Here is a 20450-nt window from a genome sequence, read left to right as displayed (position 1 = left end):
ATTTCCTTGGGTCTCTGAAAAGCCCTCCCTCTCTCTTAATTAGCAACCTCAGCTTCCTCCGGTCCTGCTTTTTCCCCTGCGCAGTTGTACCATCCAGTTCAACCCAGTCTGTAAGAACCTCCCTCTTCCCCAGCCAGGAGAATGTGTCAACTTCTCTGCTCGAATTTCATGCAGTAATTCCTTCCCAAATGTGCACCCCCTCCCCCCCTTAGATCCTCGAATCTCCATCATTTTCCCATCTTCTAATTTTTTACTCTCATTTGGACTTTTTGGCTCCCAGCCCTTTAGGACCCTTTCTTTTTTTCTGCCTCAAATAGTGTCTGGTAATAGAGTATTCTGAGGCTCTTTCTCTTGATTTTGGGCTGAGATCCAATCTCAAATTGCCTTCCCTTAGTTATACTTTATCTTTTTTATTAAGTCTCTCTGTACTGCTCAACACCATGCAGAGTGGTGGCCTCGGTCTTCATGTCTTACTTTCCATAAAAACTGGATAGAATTTGCTTCTTCCAGCTTTCTTCAACTATAGATCACTCCAAAAGAACCCCTTGGTTGGACAGAACCCCAAAAGCATCGGTAACAGCAGTACAAACAGATGAATTAGACCATGTCAAAATTTAAAACTTCTGTGCATCCAAGGACACAATCAACAGAGTGAAAAGGCAACCCACAGAACTGGAGAAAATATTTGCAAACTGTTCATCGGATAAAGAGTTGGGATCCAGACTATATAAAGAACTAGGGTAATTCAATAACAATCACAAAAAACCCAGCCTGATTAAAAAATGGGCAAAGGACTTGCATAGACATTTCTCCAGAGAAAATACACAAACGGCCAATAAGCACGGGAAAAGACACTGAAATTACTACCCATTAGGGAAATGTAAATCAAAACCACAAGGAGATACCACCTCACACCCGTCGGGATGGCTACTCTCGAAAAACCAGAAAGCAAGTGTTGATAAGAATGCGGAGAAACTGGAAGACGTGTGCACTGCTGGTGGGAACGTAAAATGTGGTAGCAGCTGAGGAACACAGTGTGGTAGTTCCTCAAAAAAAAAAAAAAAAAAAAAAAGAATTCTCCTATGATCCAGGAATTTTACTTCTGGGTTTATACCCAAAAGAATTGAAAGCAGGAACTCAAACAGATACACCTTTGTTCCTAACAGCATTAGTCACAATTGCCAAAAGGTGGAAGCGAGACATTTGTTCACTGGCAGATAAATGGAGAAAAGATGCGGTATATACACACAACGGAATATTATTCAGCCTTAAAAAAAAGAAGTTCTGGCACCTGCTGCAGCATGGAGAAACCTGGAGGATATTACGCGAAGTGCAATAAGCCGGTCGCCAAAAAAGACAAAGACTGCAAGATTCTACTTGTAGGAGGTACCTAGAGTCGTCAAATTCATAGGGACAGAAAAGAGAAGGGTGGTTTCCAGGGTCTGGGGGTGGCAGGGTTAATGCGAACTTGTTGCTTAATGGGTATCGAGTTTCAGTTTTGCAAGATGAAAAGAGCTGCGGGGAGGAATTGCACAACAGCGTGAATGTATTTGACACGAACGAACTGTACAATTAAACACGGTGAAGATGGTGAAGTTTTATGCTCCGTGTGTTTCACCACAATTAACACACACACACAAAAGAGAACGCCTTCGTCACAGCCCGGTTACTTCACTACTTCATTTACTAACTTGGGCAAGTCAGTCAGTCTCTCCATGGTTTAATTTCCTTATCTGTAAATGGGATTTGTTAGTACCTACCTCAGAGGCCATTGTGAGGATTAAGTAAATTACTACACCTGAAGTGTTTATAAGAGTTCCTGGCACAAAGCATTCTTCAATAAATGTCAGTTATCACAGCAGTAATAATTATTATGATTACAGAGTGTGATGCAGCACTGGAAGCATTTTCCTGTCACGGCATTTAGCGTCCAACAACCCCACCTCCACCCCCAATAAAGCTGAAATTTTACAGATGAGGAAATAGAGGCTCAGAGAGGTTAAGTGATCAGCCCGGGTCACAAAGCCAGTGGGTGGCAGGATAAAGATTAAACTAGGTTCCAATGAGGCGCGGTTGGCTTATGGAGAATAAGCAATCATCACATTGGCTCCAGATCAAGTCAGAAGTGGAGCTTCTGTCCCGACCATGAAGTAGGGGTGGTGGACGCTGTGGTAGGGATGGCCGAGAAGCTCGGTTCCACTCCAGGCCAACAACCCACCAGCGAAAGAATCCCAACTGTCTTCGCCCTCCGCCCACACCCATCCTGCCCCAGGGATAAGACCAGCTGGACCTAACAAACAGAACACAAGACAAAAGTGGGAAGCCGGTCCCGGAGGTCACCACAGCCCCCAAACACACGGATGAACGAGATCCAGAGGGGAGACCTCTGAGGCCTGCTGTGGTTGGGGTTTGCCGGGACGGCCTCGCCAAGCCCACACTGAGGGAACAGAGTCCATGCCACCCAGTCAGAGACTGGGAGCAGCTGTCGCGGAGAACAAAGGCCCAGGTAGGCGGCCCGCTCCCACTTTGGACTCTCATTGGGCCCAGGCCGATGTCCTTGGGGAATTTCTGACAATGGGGCAGGAATTCAGCTCCTGATTTTCCTCAGGGCCCAGAGGGGTGTGCCAGCAGGAAGGTTTCAGTGACTTGCACTTTGGTGGGTGTTTCGTTTCGTTTTGTTTTTTTTCTTGCAAACCAATGTTTTCTCCTTCCCACTTCGACCCTAAGCCTTTGAAAACACCCCAGCTGGTCTTGAGTGGCCTATAGTCCCTTCCCATCAGAACCTGGTAGCGATGGGGTCCTGAATCCACAGAAAGGAGTGCCGCCTGGCCCGGGGTGCCCTGCGCACCCCCCGGCCCCGCTCCTGACCCCGCAAGCTGGAAGGGTATCTGCTGGGTCCAGCCCTTGGAGGAGACTCAGGTCAAGCTATAAGTAGGAAGGAAGGCTTGGCACCAGGAGGCCCTTAAAGCAAAAAAGGTCCAGAAACAGGATTTTGACATTTGGGAAAGTTTTTTTCCCCTCCCAACATTGGGAGGGGCTCTGTAAACAAATTCAACTTGGGCCCTTCTCTGTGGAGAAAAAGCTTATTAAACAAATCCTATCTCAGAGTGAAAAATCCTCCTCTCTTACCAATTGTTTTTTATATTAGGCAAGCAATACACGTTCACTGTAGAAAATAAATTAGAAAACGCAGGCAGAAAAATCAAAATCACTTCAAACCCTACCTTCCAGATTTAATCACTGTTACTATTTTAGGTATACATTCCCAGACTTCTCAATGCAAAAAAAAAAAGATCTATGTCTATATCTATATATCTATATATCTATATAAATATGTATAAACAATCTGAAAAAGTTTTAGTTAATATACTGTGAAAATCATTCCATGTCAGTAATATAGAACTGCATTTTATTTTTTTTTAACTTTTCTAAAAATGCTTAGTTTTGAGAGAGACACAGTGAGAGCGGGGAGGAGCAGCGAGAGAGACACACACAGAAACTAAAGCAGACTCCAGGCTCTGAGCTGTCAGTACGGAGCCCTACACAGGGCTCGAACCCATGAACCAGGAGATCATGACCTGAGCTGAAGTCGGACGCTTAACTCACTGAGCCACCCAGGCGCCCCAAGAACTGCATTGTATTTTTAATGACATAGTCTATTACTATAGGCTACACCATATGATTGGTATCCAATCATACATGATGTCCAATGATTTCTTAAGAATAAACTCATAAAAGTGGAATTGCTGAATCAAAATGTTTTTGTAATATGCATAAATCTCCCTAATCGGTTCTATTCCGTTGATATACAAGTTTCCTTCAAGTGACAGACTTTTGCGCTGTGCTTATAATCTGAACCAGCCCTTGGTTTTCTCAAACGCAGTTCTCCGTTATAAGTAGTTCCAAAATAGAACTCCTTAAACTCCTTGTCTATGAGCTCAGAAATGACTCAGTGGCATTTAAAAAATACACAATTTTATTTGACTTTAGTAATCAGCTACACAGAGATCCACATGACAGATGCACCAGGGTACTTGCCACACAAAATATATTTGTGCAAAAATCAGACTTAACTACCCACGGTCTCCCTTCCAGATCACTTCCCTTCTTTCTTTTCCATCCCATCCCTTCTCTCTCCCCCTTTCTGTCCCTCCTTTGTCCCTATCTCCTTTTCCGTTCCAGAGGCAGTGGGGATCCTTCCTCCAAGCAGACAGTGCCGGAGTTGGGTGAGGGTCCCAGCTGTGCCGAGAGCTGTGTAAGCTGTCTGTGAAATCTTCAGTTTTTGGTATTCATTATTTAAGTTCTGTGGAACTGGGTTAGCTTTGAAGTCTACTGACTCATCCTCCCCTTTAACTTCTTACTTCCTGTAAATGATCCATTAGTTTTTGGCAAGGTTCATGTCACACAGCATTCCCATCAGATGGGGCTGTTCTGCAGCCCCGGACAATTTTAAGAGTGCCTTTTGCAGGGGGAACTGGAAGCGAGATGGGGATGTGTAGACTCCGCTTTCTTAAAAGTTGCTTCCACCAGCCCTAATGCTCCCTTGAATTAATAATATGAAACACATGTTCCATCTGCCTGCTGAAGGGTGACAGAGCCATTTAGGTTCATAATGGCCAAATTTATTCTACAGATGAAAAGTTTTCTAAAGCTGGTTACACAGGCTGCTCGATCGGTTTCACCAAGGGGAAAAATCCCCCCTCAATCGTTCCACTTTAGACCTCTTTGCCAAAGCAGCCAGTTCACCATGGCATTAAGATGCTGAAAGGAGAAACACAGAGAGATTATAAACAGTTCGAAGTTCGCAAACTTTCTGCCCCTAATAAGGCATGCATAGATTAGCGCCAACAGCTGAGTGGGAAAGGCCAAGAGCCTTTTCACAAAGACCCAGGAAGCTATACAGGACTCTCGTGGATTTTAGAGAACAAACAAATCAATTATGAAGGCTCTTCTTTAAGGAAAGAAAAAAATTAAATTGGGGTGAAAAAATACTATTATTGGCAAAATGCTAGATTTCGCTCTTTTTTTGCCCTCTGGCTGAGGGCAGCAGAAAGATATCCCTTTGATATCAGAGCAAATAAAGGTTTGAATTATTGACTGCTCATGTTAATGCTGAATTTTACTACCGCCATATTTCAAAATGAAATTATTCTAACATCTATGCCTCAAATTAAGATCTGTGATAATATATACTGCGGTCCAGAAAATGTCTTAGGTTCAGATGATGTAAAGGCTGACTCCCCTTGGGAGTAAACACTGGGAGTTGTTTCTCATCGGCCAAAACTCTCCTCATCCCTCCAAATAAATTTAAGTAGTGATGACATCACGGAGTGTTACCAGGTTAGCACAGCACAACCGGGGGGGGGGGGGGGGGAAATGCCACTTAACAGTCAAAGGGGTTGGTATGTTTTAAATGCAGGATTGTCCAAATACGGCTTTCTCCCATGACTTGTGGAAATAAAGGCTTCCGAGAAAGCTGAGGCCCTAGTCCACAAAACTTTACTCTTCCCACTCTGCCATATTGGAAACCTGCTTTCCAGTTTCTCGTTCCATCTTCACTCCCATGGGCCCTACAGTGGCTGTTCCGTTGAGAGTATTCAGAGATTTCCAGGGCTCAAATGCCCTCCAGCATACATGCGGCCAGTAGCTCACTTGTCACCAGTAAACTCTCCCCCAGGTGGGGAGGTCCTACTGCCCTCAGTAGTCTACTCCATCAAGGGGGTGGCACTGGGGTGGGGGGTGTAGGTGAAAAGCAAGGAGCGAGGCCAGTCTGCCGGGGTCTAGGCAGGTTCCTTAGGCTCTGAAAAGAACACGGCCCTTGGATCTGTAGTATTTGTTCCTCTGACCCACGGGGAAGGTGTCTTCTCCTCTCAAAGCCTCCACGTAGCAAAGTTGGAGGCCCAGTGAAGAGAGCCCCCTCACCATCCCTCGGAGGCCCTATCCCCCCCTCCACCACTCCCCCTTCCCCCCCCTCCCTGCCCGCCACACCTCTCCACCCCCCACAGGGGGTCACCGGCCAAACAACATGAGGAATCCAATTCCGTTTTAAAAAATTCCTTTCACTTCCTAGGACAAGATCAAATGTTTGGAAGGACCCGTTTGAATATATTTTCACTTTTCCAAGCACAAACTAGGCAACCAAAAAAAAAAAAAAAAAAAAGAAAAGAAAGAAAGAAAAGGAAGGAAATTCTCTGCAGCCACAAGACAAGATCGGCTTTCTCCCCCCGCTGCCAAATCATCAGGGCATTATGCACACAGAAAGGTCATGGTGCAACAAAACCATCTCCAAATGCTGATACATGCTCTCATCGCATCTAGCAATTCCTCAAGGTCTACGATTTTAATCGCAGTTTTAGAATCTTAAATTCCTCCAGAGACCCTAAGACACAAAAGAATTTAAAACACGACTGAAGACTAACTCGAAGCAAAAAATAAAAACTTCACAATGTAAATCCCTTAGACCCCTCAGAGTCTGCATGAAACACAGCAAACTAAGTCTGGGGACTCTCTGGCCAGGGATGCAGGCTGCTGTAAAATGTAAATAATTCTTCACTGGCATCTCTGGCTTTTCTGTTTTAATTTTAAAACCGGAGTATAATTATCTCTTATTTACTAGAGGTGCAAACACTGCCAAAGGGAAAATAAACCACTACGTTTGGGACGAAGTTGCTGACAAAGGTTTGACAAAGGAAAATAATGACCGGCCCCGTGCTGGCACGGATGAGTCTCGAGCGAGGGGAAGCAGACTTGCCAGGCAGGGCCACCGTGTGGGCCCACACACCCCCAGAGCCCGGCCAAGGGCACCATGCACACCCGGGCCTGGGAGCCACGGCGGCTTCTAGAGGGACGGAGGCTATCGTGTGGGACAGAGGTCCAAATGGTTCCTGTGCATCCACCTTTTGACATGGCTTTGTGCAAAAACTGCTTTGCTCTCTGGTTACAAATTCTCCTTTGTTTAAGAAAGCTGTCCACGGACGATTAATGTCTTTCAGCTGGAGGCTCGAGCGTTCTCCAAGTTTGGTTCTGGGCTTTACCACTTAGCATTCTCATCCTCAGAAATGATGGAACAGCGAGCCACGGGTGCCAGCTTCCGGGAGCCTCCTGATGGGTGCCTCACAGGAGCACAATTGTCATGGGGGGGGGGGGCGGGCAGAGGAGGGGTGTGGGAGGATCCTATGTAGCTGGGTCAAGACCCTTAGAAGGAGGAGTCTGCCTTTTCAAACATGTGAGTTTACATGGATTGGAAGAACAAATACTGTTAAGAGGTCAGTTCTACCCAAAGCAATGTACCCATTTAATGTAGTCCCCATCAAAATATCAACAGCATTTTCACAGAACTAGAACAAACAATCCTAAAATGTGTACGGAATCAAAAAGACCTTGAATAGCCAAAGCAATCTTGGAAATGCAAAACAAAGCTGGAGCCATCATAGTTCCGGACTTCAAGTTATGTTATGAAGCCCTGGTGATCAAAACAGTATGGTACCAGCAGAAAAATAGACACATAGGTCAGTAGAACAGAATACAAAATCCAGAAATAAACCCACAAATATATGGTTGATAAATCCTCAACAAAGCAGTAAGAATATGCAATGGGAAAAAGTCTCTTCAACCAATGGTGTTGGGAAAACTGGACAGCAACATGCAAATGAATGAAACCGGACCGCTTTCTTACTTCATACACAAAAGTAAATTCAAAATGGATTAAAGACTTAAACAGACCTGAAACCATAAAAATCCGAGACGAGAGCACAGGCAGTAATTTCTCTGACATCAGCTGTAGCAACTTTTTTCTAGATCTATCTCTGGCGGCAAGGGAACCAAAAGCAATAATAAACTATTGGCATTACATCAAAATAAAAAGCTTCTGCATAATGAAGAAAACAATTGACAAAACTGAAAGGCAACCTAGTGAATGGGAGAAGATTATTTGCAAATGCCATATCTGATAAAGGGTTAGTATCCAAAATATATAACATAGAAATGATACAACTCAACACTCATGAAACAAATAGTCCAATTAAAAAATGGGGAGAAGTCATGAAGAGACATTTCTCCAAAGAGGACATACAGATGGCCAACAGACACATGAAACCTGCCAATAATCACTTATTTTCAGGGAAATGCAAATCAAAACTACAGTGAGATATCACCTCACACCTGTCAGAAAGGCTAAATCCAACAATGCAGGAAACAACAGGTGTTGGCAAGGATGTAGAGAAATAGGAACCCTTGTGCCCTGTTGGTGGGAATGCAAACTGGTACATCCACTCTGGAAAACAGTATGGAAGTTCCTCAAAAAATTAAAAATAGAACTACCTTATGATGCAGCAATCGCACTATTGGGAATTTACCCAAAGAATACAAAAACACTAATTGAAAGGGATACATGCACCCTGATGTTTATTTATTATTTGTTTGTGCCCCAATGTTTAGAGCAGCATTATTTATAACAGCCAGGATATGGAAGCAACCCAAGTATCTACTGACTGATGAATGGATAAAGATGTGGTATTTCTATACAACGGAATATCATTCAGCCATAAACAAGAGTGAGATCATGCCATATGCAACAACGTGGAGCTAGAGAGTATTATACTAAGCGAAATAAGTCTATCAGAGAAAGACGAATGTGCATTTCAGGAAACAAAACAAACAAGCAAAGGGGGGGGGGAAAGAGAGGAAAACCAAGAAATAGACTCTTAAATATGGAGAATAGACAGTCACCAGAGGGGAGGTGGGGGGACTAGGAATGAAATACTGATGGAGATTATGGAGGGCATTTGCTGTGATGAGCACCGGGTGGTTAAAATAAAAACTTAAATAAAAAAGTGTGATTTTAGAGGTTCCATCCTAACTTTGCTTTTTAAAGTAAACCGTTTTGTTAAAGGATAAAAGTCTTTTGAATGCAAACAGTATGAAATTCTTACAGTATTCCCCTATCTTCTCATTTGTCTATCATGAATGCTAGGAAGTTCATGGTCCCAGAACAGTAAGACATCATTCTTTTTATCATTATTATTAACGATGGGTTTACTTGTAAAGTAATGTCTATATATTTCGGTCTTGTGTTATTATCCCTTCCCTTCCTCTCGTCATTTTATTTAAAAAAAATTTTTTTTTAACGTTTGTTTATTTTTGAGAAGAAAGAGACAGCATGAGCGGGGGAGAAGAGAGAAAGAGGGAGACACAGAATCTGAAACAGGCTCCAGGCTCTGAGCTGTCAGCACAGAGTCCCTACACGGGACTCGAACTCACTGATCGTGAGATCATGACCTGAGCTGAAGTCGGATGCTCAACAGACTGAACCACCCAGGCGCCCCTCGTCATTTTATGATTAGCCAATATTTTAGATCCTTTTGGGGTGTGTTTACGGGATTGATAAGGGATCAGATCTTAAGGCTTGACAAATCACTTAATGTGCCTGATCCTCAGTTGCCTCATCTATGAAATGGAGCTAAGATCTCTGTAGCAGAATGGGCAGGGACTATGCTGGTCTGATTCCCCTTAGATGCCTCAAGGCAAATGCCTGGCGTGAGCAGACATCTCCACACCAATGTTGGCATGGGGTAGGCACTTAGTAAGCGAGACCTATTGTCATTATTACTAGTGTTAATAATAATCAGCCACAAGAACAAAATAATAGATGTTATTGACCCCAGAGAGCAATTTCTAATTCAACCTTCATTATCTCAAATTAACTCAGCTATTTCTTTTCCCTCCTCATAGAATTAAAAAAAAAAAAAAAAAAAGCCTGGAAATTTTGGTTCCAACTTCTCAGTGATAATCTTGGCTTTTAGGATTAAGAGTTTCCGATCCAAGGAGAACTATCAACACTGAAGGGAAGCAGAAATTGGGAAATCTGAATGAAGTGCAGGTCTGCTCGTGGCTGTAACAAGATCATTTGCTTCTGCAAACATTATTTCTTAGCTATCAGTATCTTTTGTCCCAATTTCTTCAGGCAGAGACCTCTGGGAGAAAGAGCTCGACCAGGGCCCACACATGTTTTCAGAACAGGCTGGTACATCCTGTCCTTGGTACAGAGCCTGGCACATCAGTAGCAAAACAGACCTCTCTTTTGACACACTTTCTTTGTGGATTCTGTCGGACCCAAGGCTTGCAGCAGAAGCCACCACCCCTGAGCCTCCCTCTCGGGCAGGGCTTTTGAACTGCTTCCTGGAGCCCCCTGGTGGTCCTTTCTGTATTCACACCGCATTCTCACACCTCTTTGGGGCAGGGACAAAGCAGCTTTCCACCCAAGGGCTTATCGCAGGCATCCGTCATTCACTGGGGGACCCCACATTTTTAGGACAAATGCAACATGATCTACGTTAAGGCTAGTACCGATACAGCACCTCTCTCCCATGTCAGTCATTGGTTGAGCATCTCTTGAGCACCTATTGTATGCCAGGCTCCACAATGGGCATGAGGAAAAAGGATTAGGGTTCAGTCACTGCTCTCAAGAAGCTTCCAATCTGGAGGAAGAGGTAGAGATGTGACCCAAGAAGGACAATGTAAAAAGAGATGTGCTGGGGCATCTGGGTGGCTCGGTTAAGCGTCTGACTCTTGGTTTCAGCTCAGGTCATCCCCATCCTATTGGAGGTCAAGCCCCACGTCAGGGTCTACACTGACAGCATGGAACCTACCTGGGATTCTCTCTCTGCTCCTCCCCCACTCTCTCTCTCTCTAAATTAATAAATAAATAAGTAAACAAACAAACAAACTTTGAAAAGAGATGTGCAAGTCTTGTGGAAACCCTGGGGACAGTGCCTGTCTTCTTAGGGAAAGTGGGACAGGCATCAGGGAGGGGGTAAGAGTTTAACTGGATCTTAGAGTCTTTTCTTAGGGACCAGGAATTAGCCAGGCAGAGAAAGGAGGGAATGCATTCCAGGTAGAAGAATGAACATGCCCCAAAGCCCAGACCTCTCCAGAGGATGTGGAGAAGCTGGAGTGCTCACTGCAGGCCCAAGAGACTGAGGAAGTGGGCGGAGAGGACAGAGGACCTGGGAGGCCACACCCAGGATAGGGGACTTCATCTTCCCCATTGTGATTTTCCAAAATGTGCCTGAGGCTTCCCACAGACATTTGATTCTAATTTCATGGATGCTGAGGCTAACAGAAAGCTCTAGTAGCCATCCGTGACCCAATGACTTCAAATGTCTGCGTTCAACTTGTCTGGCCAGGAGAAAAACATCAGACAAATTCCAATAGAGGGGCATCCTGCAGAATACCTACAAAACACCAGGACTCCCTAGAAACTGACGAGGTCGTCAAAAACAAGAGAGGTCCAAGAACTCGGGGAGAGGAGCGTAAGGAGATGGGACCATTAAATGTAATATGCTATCCTGGATAGAATCCTGGAACAGAAGATGAGCATTGTTATGTAACAACTTTAAAAAAATCTGAAAAAGTACAGATCTTGGTTAATAGTTATGTATGGACATTGGTTCACTATTTATAACACACGTGCGCCCTAACGTAAGATGTTAACAATAGAGGAAAGTAGGTGCAGGGCATATGGGAACTCTGTACTATCTTCACAATTTTTCTGTAAATCTAAAACTATTCTAAAAAGTGAAATTTATTTTAAAAAATTTCTGGGACACCTGGATGGCTCATTGGTTAAGCGACCGACTTCGGCTCAGGTCATGATCTCATGGTTCATGGGTTCGAGCCCTGCATTGGGTTCTGTGCTGACAGCTCAGAGCCTGGAGCTGCTATGGATTCTCTGTGTCTCCCTCTCTCTCTCTGCCCCTCCCCTGCTCATGCTCTTGGTCTCTCTCAAAAAGAAATAAACATTAAAAAAAAAAAAGGTTTTTTTATTTCTGTGTTCAGCCAAACAGCCAAACTATTGTCCCTGATGGGCTTTATGATAATTAAGTGCTATAAATGAGAACTTAGAAAATCAACGTATATGCTAGGAACAACAGTACTTATGCCTGGCCAAGCATTCTGCTAAGTACTTTATATACCTTGTGATATATCATTTCTGCAACAACCCCATGAGCTAGGTGCTATCAGCATCCCCATTTTACAGATGAGGAAAATGAGGCACCGGATGGTCAATCAACTTGCCTGCTATCAACTAAGTGATAGGGCCTGAATTTGAACCTAGTCTGTCTGATAACAGGGTCGAGACACTTAATGATGACTGTATACGGCCGACTTTTATTTTTATACAGTGATATTTCATTGAAGAAGAAGATTCTGTAGTGATTTTACTGTTATTATTACTGTTCTTATTTAAGCATTGGAAACCACAGCTATATATGGGGTGAGTAGGAGGAGGGACTAGGTCAGAGTTAGGTTTTGGAGCTAACGTTCTGGCAGCCGCAGCGTGAAGGCTGGACTGGTGCAGGCGACTGGGCCTCTGTTGCTGAGATTTTTCTAACACTGTCTCCAAAAGGAGGAGGAGAACCAACCAGAGAGAATGAACTTCCTTAAAAGGATAAAGCAAAAAGCCCTTCCGTAGGAACCCTTTGTATTCAGCCCCAGCCAATCAAACCACTGGTATTGCTAAGCCCATAAATGTGTGTCTGGCCTGGGGCTCCCTGTCTGCCACCTCCAAAGACAGGACCTGATGGTTAGCAAAGGGAAAATAGGCACAACCTGAACAGTGCAGCAGTCTAGCCCAGAGTCCATGCCAGCGGAGAGGCCAGGTCTCAGAGTAAATACTTCCTATGGGCTGGTAGCCTGGGGTGCTTCACGGAGGAGGCAGGCGGCCTGCGGGCTGGGCTCTAATGGCTGGGAAAAGGCAGATGGACTTTAAGCAGAGGCTCAGGGCCAGCACAAGGCAATCCCACCCCTCCTCGCAGTGTGTGTTCCTGGGTACCCCAGCCAGAGGGTACTGGGGTTGAGAGCCCAGTCTCTTACCTTGAGCTCTATAGAGTTTCTTGGCCTCCCAGACCAATGAAAAGCAGGACGCATTTCACCACCGTGCTTGAAGGTTACAACGTGCCACCTAGAGGCACATGTGGAATTTGGTACCCCTAGAGGTTACAGAAAACACCAGCAAGCCTCCTCCTAGCTGGTCAACTCCCCACAAGCACAGATGTCAATCAATGGGCACTGAACACAAGAGAGATTTAAAAACTCATGGGTCATAGGTCATAGGGGAGTGCGCTAACTGGGAATTGAGAGTATTTGACGCAAAATCCTTGTATCCATTTCCTATTGCTGCTGTAACAAATTACCACATATTTAGTGGCTAAAAACACAGACTTCTTATCTCACAAGTCTGGCAGTCAGAAAGAAGTCAACTTGGGTTCCACTGGTCTAAAATCAAGATGGTGGCAGGGGTGCATTCCCTTCTGGAGGCTTTTGAGGAGAATCCATTCCCTCGCCATTTCCAGCTTCTAGCGGGCTCCAGCATTTCTTGATTCTGGACCCCTAAGCTATCTTCCAAGCCAACGATGTTGCATCTCTCTGACCTTCCTCTGACTCTCTTCTGCCTCCCTCTTTCGCTTGTAAGGACCATGGGATTACAATGGACCCACGTGGATAATCCAGGAGGCTCTCCCTATTTTAAGGTCAGCAGATTAGCAGTCTTCATTCCATCGGCAACCTCCATTCTCCCTCGCCATGTAAGCTAACATATTTTCAGGTTCCAGAGATTAGGATATGGGCATTCTGGGGATACCATTATTTAGCCTATCACAAACTTCATCTTTTAAGGTCAGACTAACTGTAAGAGATAATCATTTTTCTCCAAAACCTGAAAATAATAATTACTACTTATCAAGCCCCTGCTATGTACCAGGCATACAACTAGGCACCTTACATACATTTTCTCATTTAATTATAGTTTACGTTCAATGAGGCAGGCTCTGTTAATCAGCCACATCATGTTGCTCACCTGCTAAAATCCTCTAATGGCTTCCGATATGTCTTTGGAAAAACTCACAGCCTTCTGATGGCCATGTGAAGCCCTGGGGAATCCAGCCTGGGCCCAAATCCCAGCCCCATCTCTTGCCAGCCTCCCCCGACCTCCTCGTTTCAGCCATTGTGGGCCTCCTTCTAGTTCCTTGAATTTCTGAGGCTGCACCTACTCACCCCTCCTTCTGGAACATTTGTTTCCAAGATCTTCACAGAACTCGCCCTCTCTCATTGTTCAGATCTCTACCCTATTCAGGGCATACTCTCACCTCCCAAAATAGGGCCTGCCATGTATTAAACACTCAATACATACTCGTTAAATGAATAAATCTGAACTACATAAAGGAGGAAATGAAGTGATAATGCCCAAATGCACAGAGGTAATCAGTTAGGATTCCAGCACAGGACATATTCCACACCCCAGCCTCTCAAGGAACCACCCCCCCCCCCCAAGCTTCTCGTCAGAAACCCATGGTTTAGCAGGGAGGTGCAGGGGTGGAAACACAGGGTCCAGCTCTCAAGCAGTTCCCTGCTCAGTGAAACAGGGACACAGGCCTGCTGACCAGGCTGCCATGCCCCAATCAATCAGTGAGCCTGAGCACAGTCTGTGTGTTTGGCCAGGAAGGCAATGAGACAGGGAGAGACACGGTCACTGCAAACCAGAAATGCCTAATCAAGTCAAGGAACCCAATCCAAAACATGAAACAATCAGATGCACCAGGAGGCATATGATCCAGGGTTCACTGCTCTGACAGGAAGGGCTGCAGGGCCAGACACGGGACAGCACAGTGAAGGCCACGGTGGCTGGGTTTAGTTAGCAGGGCCAGGTGGGTGGGGTAGATGGGAATATGCAAGCAAAGGCACAGGCCCAGCACTGGCTGGCCACACGTGGAAGGCAATCAGCAGAAGGTGCCCATTAGGAAGTGGAGGAAAGGAAAGTCAAGTTAAAGTCAGACTCCGCAGGTCTTCAAAGCTGGACTGAGGAATTTATACAGTATCTTTAGAAGGATGGGGAGCCCTGGCAGGTTCTTGAGCAGGAGAGAAGCCTGTGTTTTAGTTAGACTTCTTTTAGCAGTGGAAGGTAGCATGCATTGGAAAGCACAAAGACCTGCTCTCTACTAGGTGGCATGAGTGCTAGAAAGTTTCCAACCACTAACACCCCCAAACCGCAAAGCCTTCTGTTGGGGCTCCTCTCCCTTGGATTAAGCACTGCCCTCGTGCTAAGGGTCTTCAAGGGGGGTGCTGAGAGATGACACCCTGAGTGAGGATGATGCAGGCAGAATCCAACCTTTCCAGGCCATGAGCACGTCACGCTGGGGATCATTTGGGCAGCTGGGAACACCTGGGAGGGTATGAAAACAACCAAAGAGTGGGGGGCGGGAAAGCCTAGGAATCGTGACCTATACCTGGAGCTGAAGCAACCTTCTCTTCTCCCAGCCCCAAAGTGGATATTTACAGTTTCCTGATTTTAGAAACCAGCTTGAAAAGGTGGCCGGAAAGAATTTTTGATTCACCAAGCATGTTCTAAGTGCAACATTGAAAACTATCCCTTTATATCGCCTAGAGGGGATAAACTCCGCCATGCCCGAGAATAACAACCTGTATTCCTCCCTTTCCCTAGGGTCAGTTAGACCCGCAACACCGGCAGTCGCAAGGGACAATGATGGACACACCACTTTTCCTGAAGATACCCAACGCAGAACTGAGGCTTCAGGAATAAAAGATGGTTCCAACCTGCAAAGGAGTGGATCCTCCCCTAGTCTAATCATCAGCTACGCACAGTTTAAACACCAGAATTTTCGGTTCACTTTGCTGTCATTTGGGGGAGTTTAAATGGCTGTCATCATGTTTTTCTCTGGGTGATAGCAACAGCCGCTCTGAGTGCCATTATTTTAATGCATGACCGGGAAGGCCATTGCATCATGGGCTCTGGAGACTCAAATCCCAACCCGGCTCACCACATTGAAGAACTCTTTTAAGAAAATTCCTTATGCGGGCCTCTGAAGAGCCAAATATGGGGCATCAGCAATGAGCTAGTCCAGCCAGCAGTAATCGGGAGAGAATGATAACAATGGCACCAATATTGGAAGGCTTTTGTCTCTTCTCAACAGATACCTTGGTACCCTGCCCATGGCGAGGAGAAACAGGAAGAGGCAGTAGAGAAAGTGTGAAAGGCCCAACCAGGCCCCCTGCCCACTCCTCCTAGCCGCCCCCTCGCCCCCAACTCCCTCTAGCCCCACCCAGGTGCCCGAGTGGTGGGGGAAGCTGAGCAAGGAGGAGGGGCAGAGCATGGAATTATACGGGAAACTGAAGTTTTGATTTCAGATTGGACTAGAACGCCAAACCTACATAATTATCTAAATGAGACTACTCTTACAGATGGAAGCAACCGGAAAGTCATGCAATCCACCTAAGATATCACAGAGCATATTTTAAGGCTGTGCTTGGAAAACAAAAGGCTTTTTCCTGATTGAATGCCTACGGTAGCCAGCCTCTTCGATCAATCTGTTATAAAATAAAAATCAAAATACCCATAGAATATCGTTTTATGGCAAATTAACAAAGAGGAAAACATAATGCCCCATTTTGATGAGAGTGAAGTAAAACAAGTCTCTATGTACTTCTGGTATGTTTTAGACTGTTCAGGCTGCTATAACAAAATACCAAAGACTGGATGTTTTATAAGCAACAGAAATTTATATGTCACAGTTCTGGAAGCCGGAAGTACAAGATCAAGGCACTGGTAAGGTCAAGTTTTCTGATGACCGCCTTCTTCCTGGTTCATAGCTGGCCACCTCTCCCTGTGTCTTCACATGGCAGAAGGGGCCTGGGATTTCTCTGGAGCCTCTCATAAGGCACTAATCCCATCCACTTAAGTCCCTCCCTAAGTTTCCACCTGCTAACACCATCACATCAGGCATTAGTTCAACAGATGTATTTTGAGAGGACACAAACATTCAGTACAGATTTTCTTGGGTGGTGCCTCTCAAACGTTAGCGTGCATACACATCACATGGGAGTCTAAAGAAAATCCAGATTCTGATTCAGTAGTCTAGGGAGAGGCCCAAGAATCTATCTTTTGCACGAGCTACCCAATTATACTGATGGTATTGGTGCAAGGATAATAGCTTGAGAAGTATTGTCCTAAAGGAAATTTCGCAATGTATATCTTTTTTTTTTTTTAATTTTTATTGTTTATTATTTTTGAGAGAGAGAGCAAGCAGGGAAGGGGCAGAGAGAGAGGGAGAAACAGAATCGGAAGCAGGCTCCGGGCTCTGAGCTCTTAGGACAGAGCCCAACGCGGGGCACGAACCCACAGACCGTGAGATCATGACCTGAGCTGTGGTCGGCCGCCCAACCAACTGAGCCACCCAGGCGCCCCAGCAATGTATATTAAAGCCTTAAAATCTCCAAACATTTTGACTCAGCAATTCCCCATTAATGATATATTCTAGGAATATATAAAAAGAAAATGCACCCAAAGATGTTTATCATGATGTTAAAGCTAAAGTAAAAACTTGTTAACACATAATATCTGACAACAGGGAAATTTCCAAATAAATCATGGTAAAGCCACTTGGTGAAAAAAAAAAAAAAAAGATCAAGTTCTTATAAAATGTTTCATACTATGGAAAAATATTCATCACATGCAAAGTGAAAAAATCAAAATACTAATTGGGGTATATTGTACGTGACAGTCATTTTTATGTGTCAACGTGGTTAAGTTATAGTACCCAGTTATTTAATCAAACGCCAAATGCTGCTGTGTAGGGATTTTGTAGATGTGGTCAACATCTACAATCAGCTGATTTTCAGTAAAGGAGGGTACAAGTTGTAATGTAGGTGGGCCTCATCTAAGCAGCTGCAGGCCTGGTAAGCAAAAACTGAGATTTCCCAAAGACAATGGAATTCTGCCTCAAGATGGCAGCCTTAACTCCCACCTGACTTTCCGGGTTGCTGGCCTGCCCTACAGATTTCAGATATGCCAGACTTTCAATTCATGTGAACTAACCCCTTAAAATAAATCTATGTATGTATACGTGCAAATACTTTTATCTACCTCTTAATATGTATACATATGAGTATAAAAGTGTATATGTGTAAATACCTATACATATATATATCCCCTATTGATTTTGTTTCTCCAGAGAACCTTGACTGATACACAGCACAATTCCAATTTTGTAAAAACAAAGCTAAAAACATATATATGTATAAATTACACTGAAAAAGCTTGGGTCCCATAACTGAACACACAGCACGGTTCTAATTTTATTAAAATATTAGGTATACGAACAATGAAAAAAAAGAAAACAAATCCAAATATTAACTGTGAAAAGACCATGGTTTATTTCAATGTGGGTCGCTATGCTTAATATTTTTTCCTAAATTTTTTACTAAAAGCATGTGTTCTTTATGTAATTAGGGAAAACATCATTACAAGGTACAGAGTCATTTCAAGAGACCATCTCACCTGCTACCATAGTCAAATATTTCATTCTGGCCTTTCTTCCAGGCCTGCCCCAGCCCCACTTTTCTGTATGCCTAGTTCTGCTTCCCGCCCCTTCTTTCTTCTTAGGAACGAAAAACTGGTTAGATGGGCAAGACAGTGACTTTTGTTATCCCTGTTTTATAAATGAGGAAACTGAGGCAAAGAGGGTTTGAGTGGTTGGTACACAGATGCCCAGGTGGTAGCTGGCACAGCCCAAAGTTTGTCCTTTGTAAACAGTACAACTAGGCCCATGTGAGTGATTTTCATTACTCTCCCACACAGACCGTGTGAGCGCCATATCAGTTACAGTATGGGGCCCTCTCCGTGTCTTCTCCCTGGCCTTCTAAAGCCTTCCTCAGGGGCCTCAGACAATGGCATCATTAAGCTCCAGAGAAGATGAGGATGGCAGGGTCAGATGCCGGGACTGAAGAGGCCCTGGGCTCTGCCACTTGTCCACAGCTGGAAGCACACAGGGCCACCCACACGGCCCCAAATAGGGCCACGTTCAGCGCTCTCTTTCCACTCTCAGCAGCCTCTCCAGTCTCCACCTAATTACAGGCTCAAGGCCTGGCCAGCTGCTGTCTCTGTGCCCATGAAAGGATGTTCCCCCTGCAGAAGACTTAGGAGCAATTCTCATTGCCGGCAACTTCCAAGTTCTTGGACTGACTTTTAGCACCAAGGCCTTTCCCTCTTTCCTCCTCCTGGGTCTGCCCAGATGGAGCATACTCTCGAACCCCTTTAGGACTGAACCCTCTTCCTAGGACCCTGATCCCTCCTTGGCATGTCCAGGCAACTGGGCCTTACTATACTAGCATCTCTGCAACAAATAGGCTGATCTCTCCAAATTATGAGCCCTTCACCCTCAAGCACCAGTGCCCACGGCATCCTGTTGTAACCTGCAATCCCAAGACCCAGTGGTAATCCAGGCTGGAATAACATCTATTGTTTGCTGAATGAATGAATAAACACACCATTCATAGGCCATAACTGAGATCATGGCAAAACACCTAAGCATTTCCCAATTCGGGGGGTGGGGGGGGGGGCTATTAAATGTGAGCTAGCTGGGTTGCCGCCTGGGATGCAAGTTTAGAAGAAATGCTACAACATCCCTGGAATAAATTGGAAACATGGCACCAGTTAACTCAGGTGTCCACATTCTGCTTCTTCCACAGATCTCACTTCTGACAAAGAAGATAGTACACTTGGTGAGAGGGGGCAAAAAGGCAGAGTCCACTGAAGAAGCTATGTTGGATGGACATGTTTGGGCTGCCAGATGTGCAAGGTGTAACTAGAGGCCACACAGGGCCATCAACCCTGAGACCAGCCAGCTGACAAGCAAGCTAAAGTCAGCAGGCCCAGGTTAGCTGACATTTTGAAATGACAATCACCCTAGACATTGGAGCCACTTCGTGGGAATAACTAATGTATTTGAGTAACTAAATTTTAACTCCTTTAGTATATTTTCCAAGACCTTGCTTAGTTCAGAAACTCACATGAAATAAAAACATGTCATCCCTTAGTTGGAATATAAATAAACAGGCTTATTAGCTTTATTTATATAAATATCAGGCTCTCCCCATCCCCACTGCGTAAACACTTGACAATATCATACTTCAAGTATGTGGCTGATACTCTCTGGGTCCCATCAGGATCCCTCAGGCACAGCTGAAATGCTTGGAGCACAGGCTGGGCACTGGGAAGGTGATGATGCTCCAATCATCAGCATGGGGAAACCCTGGGAATCGGCCTTCGTGAGGGTTAGGTGGCATCCCAGCACCCACCAGGACACTGATCAGGACACCTGCTCCATGCTCTGGTGCCCTCAACACCAAAGCCTCAGGCTGCTCATGGCAAAGCTGGGAAAGCAAGAGTTTTCCTCCTTCCCCTCCTTGCATCATTATGATTAATAGAAATAGCAAAGGAAGGGGGAAGCGGGGGGAAAGGAGAAGGCAGGATGGAGTCTGGGTTTAATAACGAAGCCTTGGAAAGAAAGAAGGAAAATAGAGAAAAGAAGACTGGACCTTAGAGATGTCCCATATTGGCCTCTGTGGGGGGGGGGGGGGGTGCAGGGAGGGAGGTGGGG

General features: G+C 45.0%; 1 protein-coding gene across 7 annotated transcripts in view; it reads right to left on the bottom strand.

Annotated features, from left to right (window-relative positions):
- Nucleotides 1–20450, bottom strand: part of PARVA (parvin alpha) — a 192286-nt gene that overhangs the window by 145656 nt on the left and 26180 nt on the right. The window lies entirely within an intron of this gene.

Source organism: Leopardus geoffroyi, chromosome D1, assembly GCF_018350155.1.
Source record: "Leopardus geoffroyi isolate Oge1 chromosome D1, O.geoffroyi_Oge1_pat1.0, whole genome shotgun sequence".
NCBI classification, from domain to species: Eukaryota; Metazoa; Chordata; class Mammalia; order Carnivora; family Felidae; genus Leopardus; species Leopardus geoffroyi.
The sequence above is the reverse complement of the archived record's forward strand: the minus strand, read 5'-3'. Positions and strand labels throughout refer to the sequence as shown.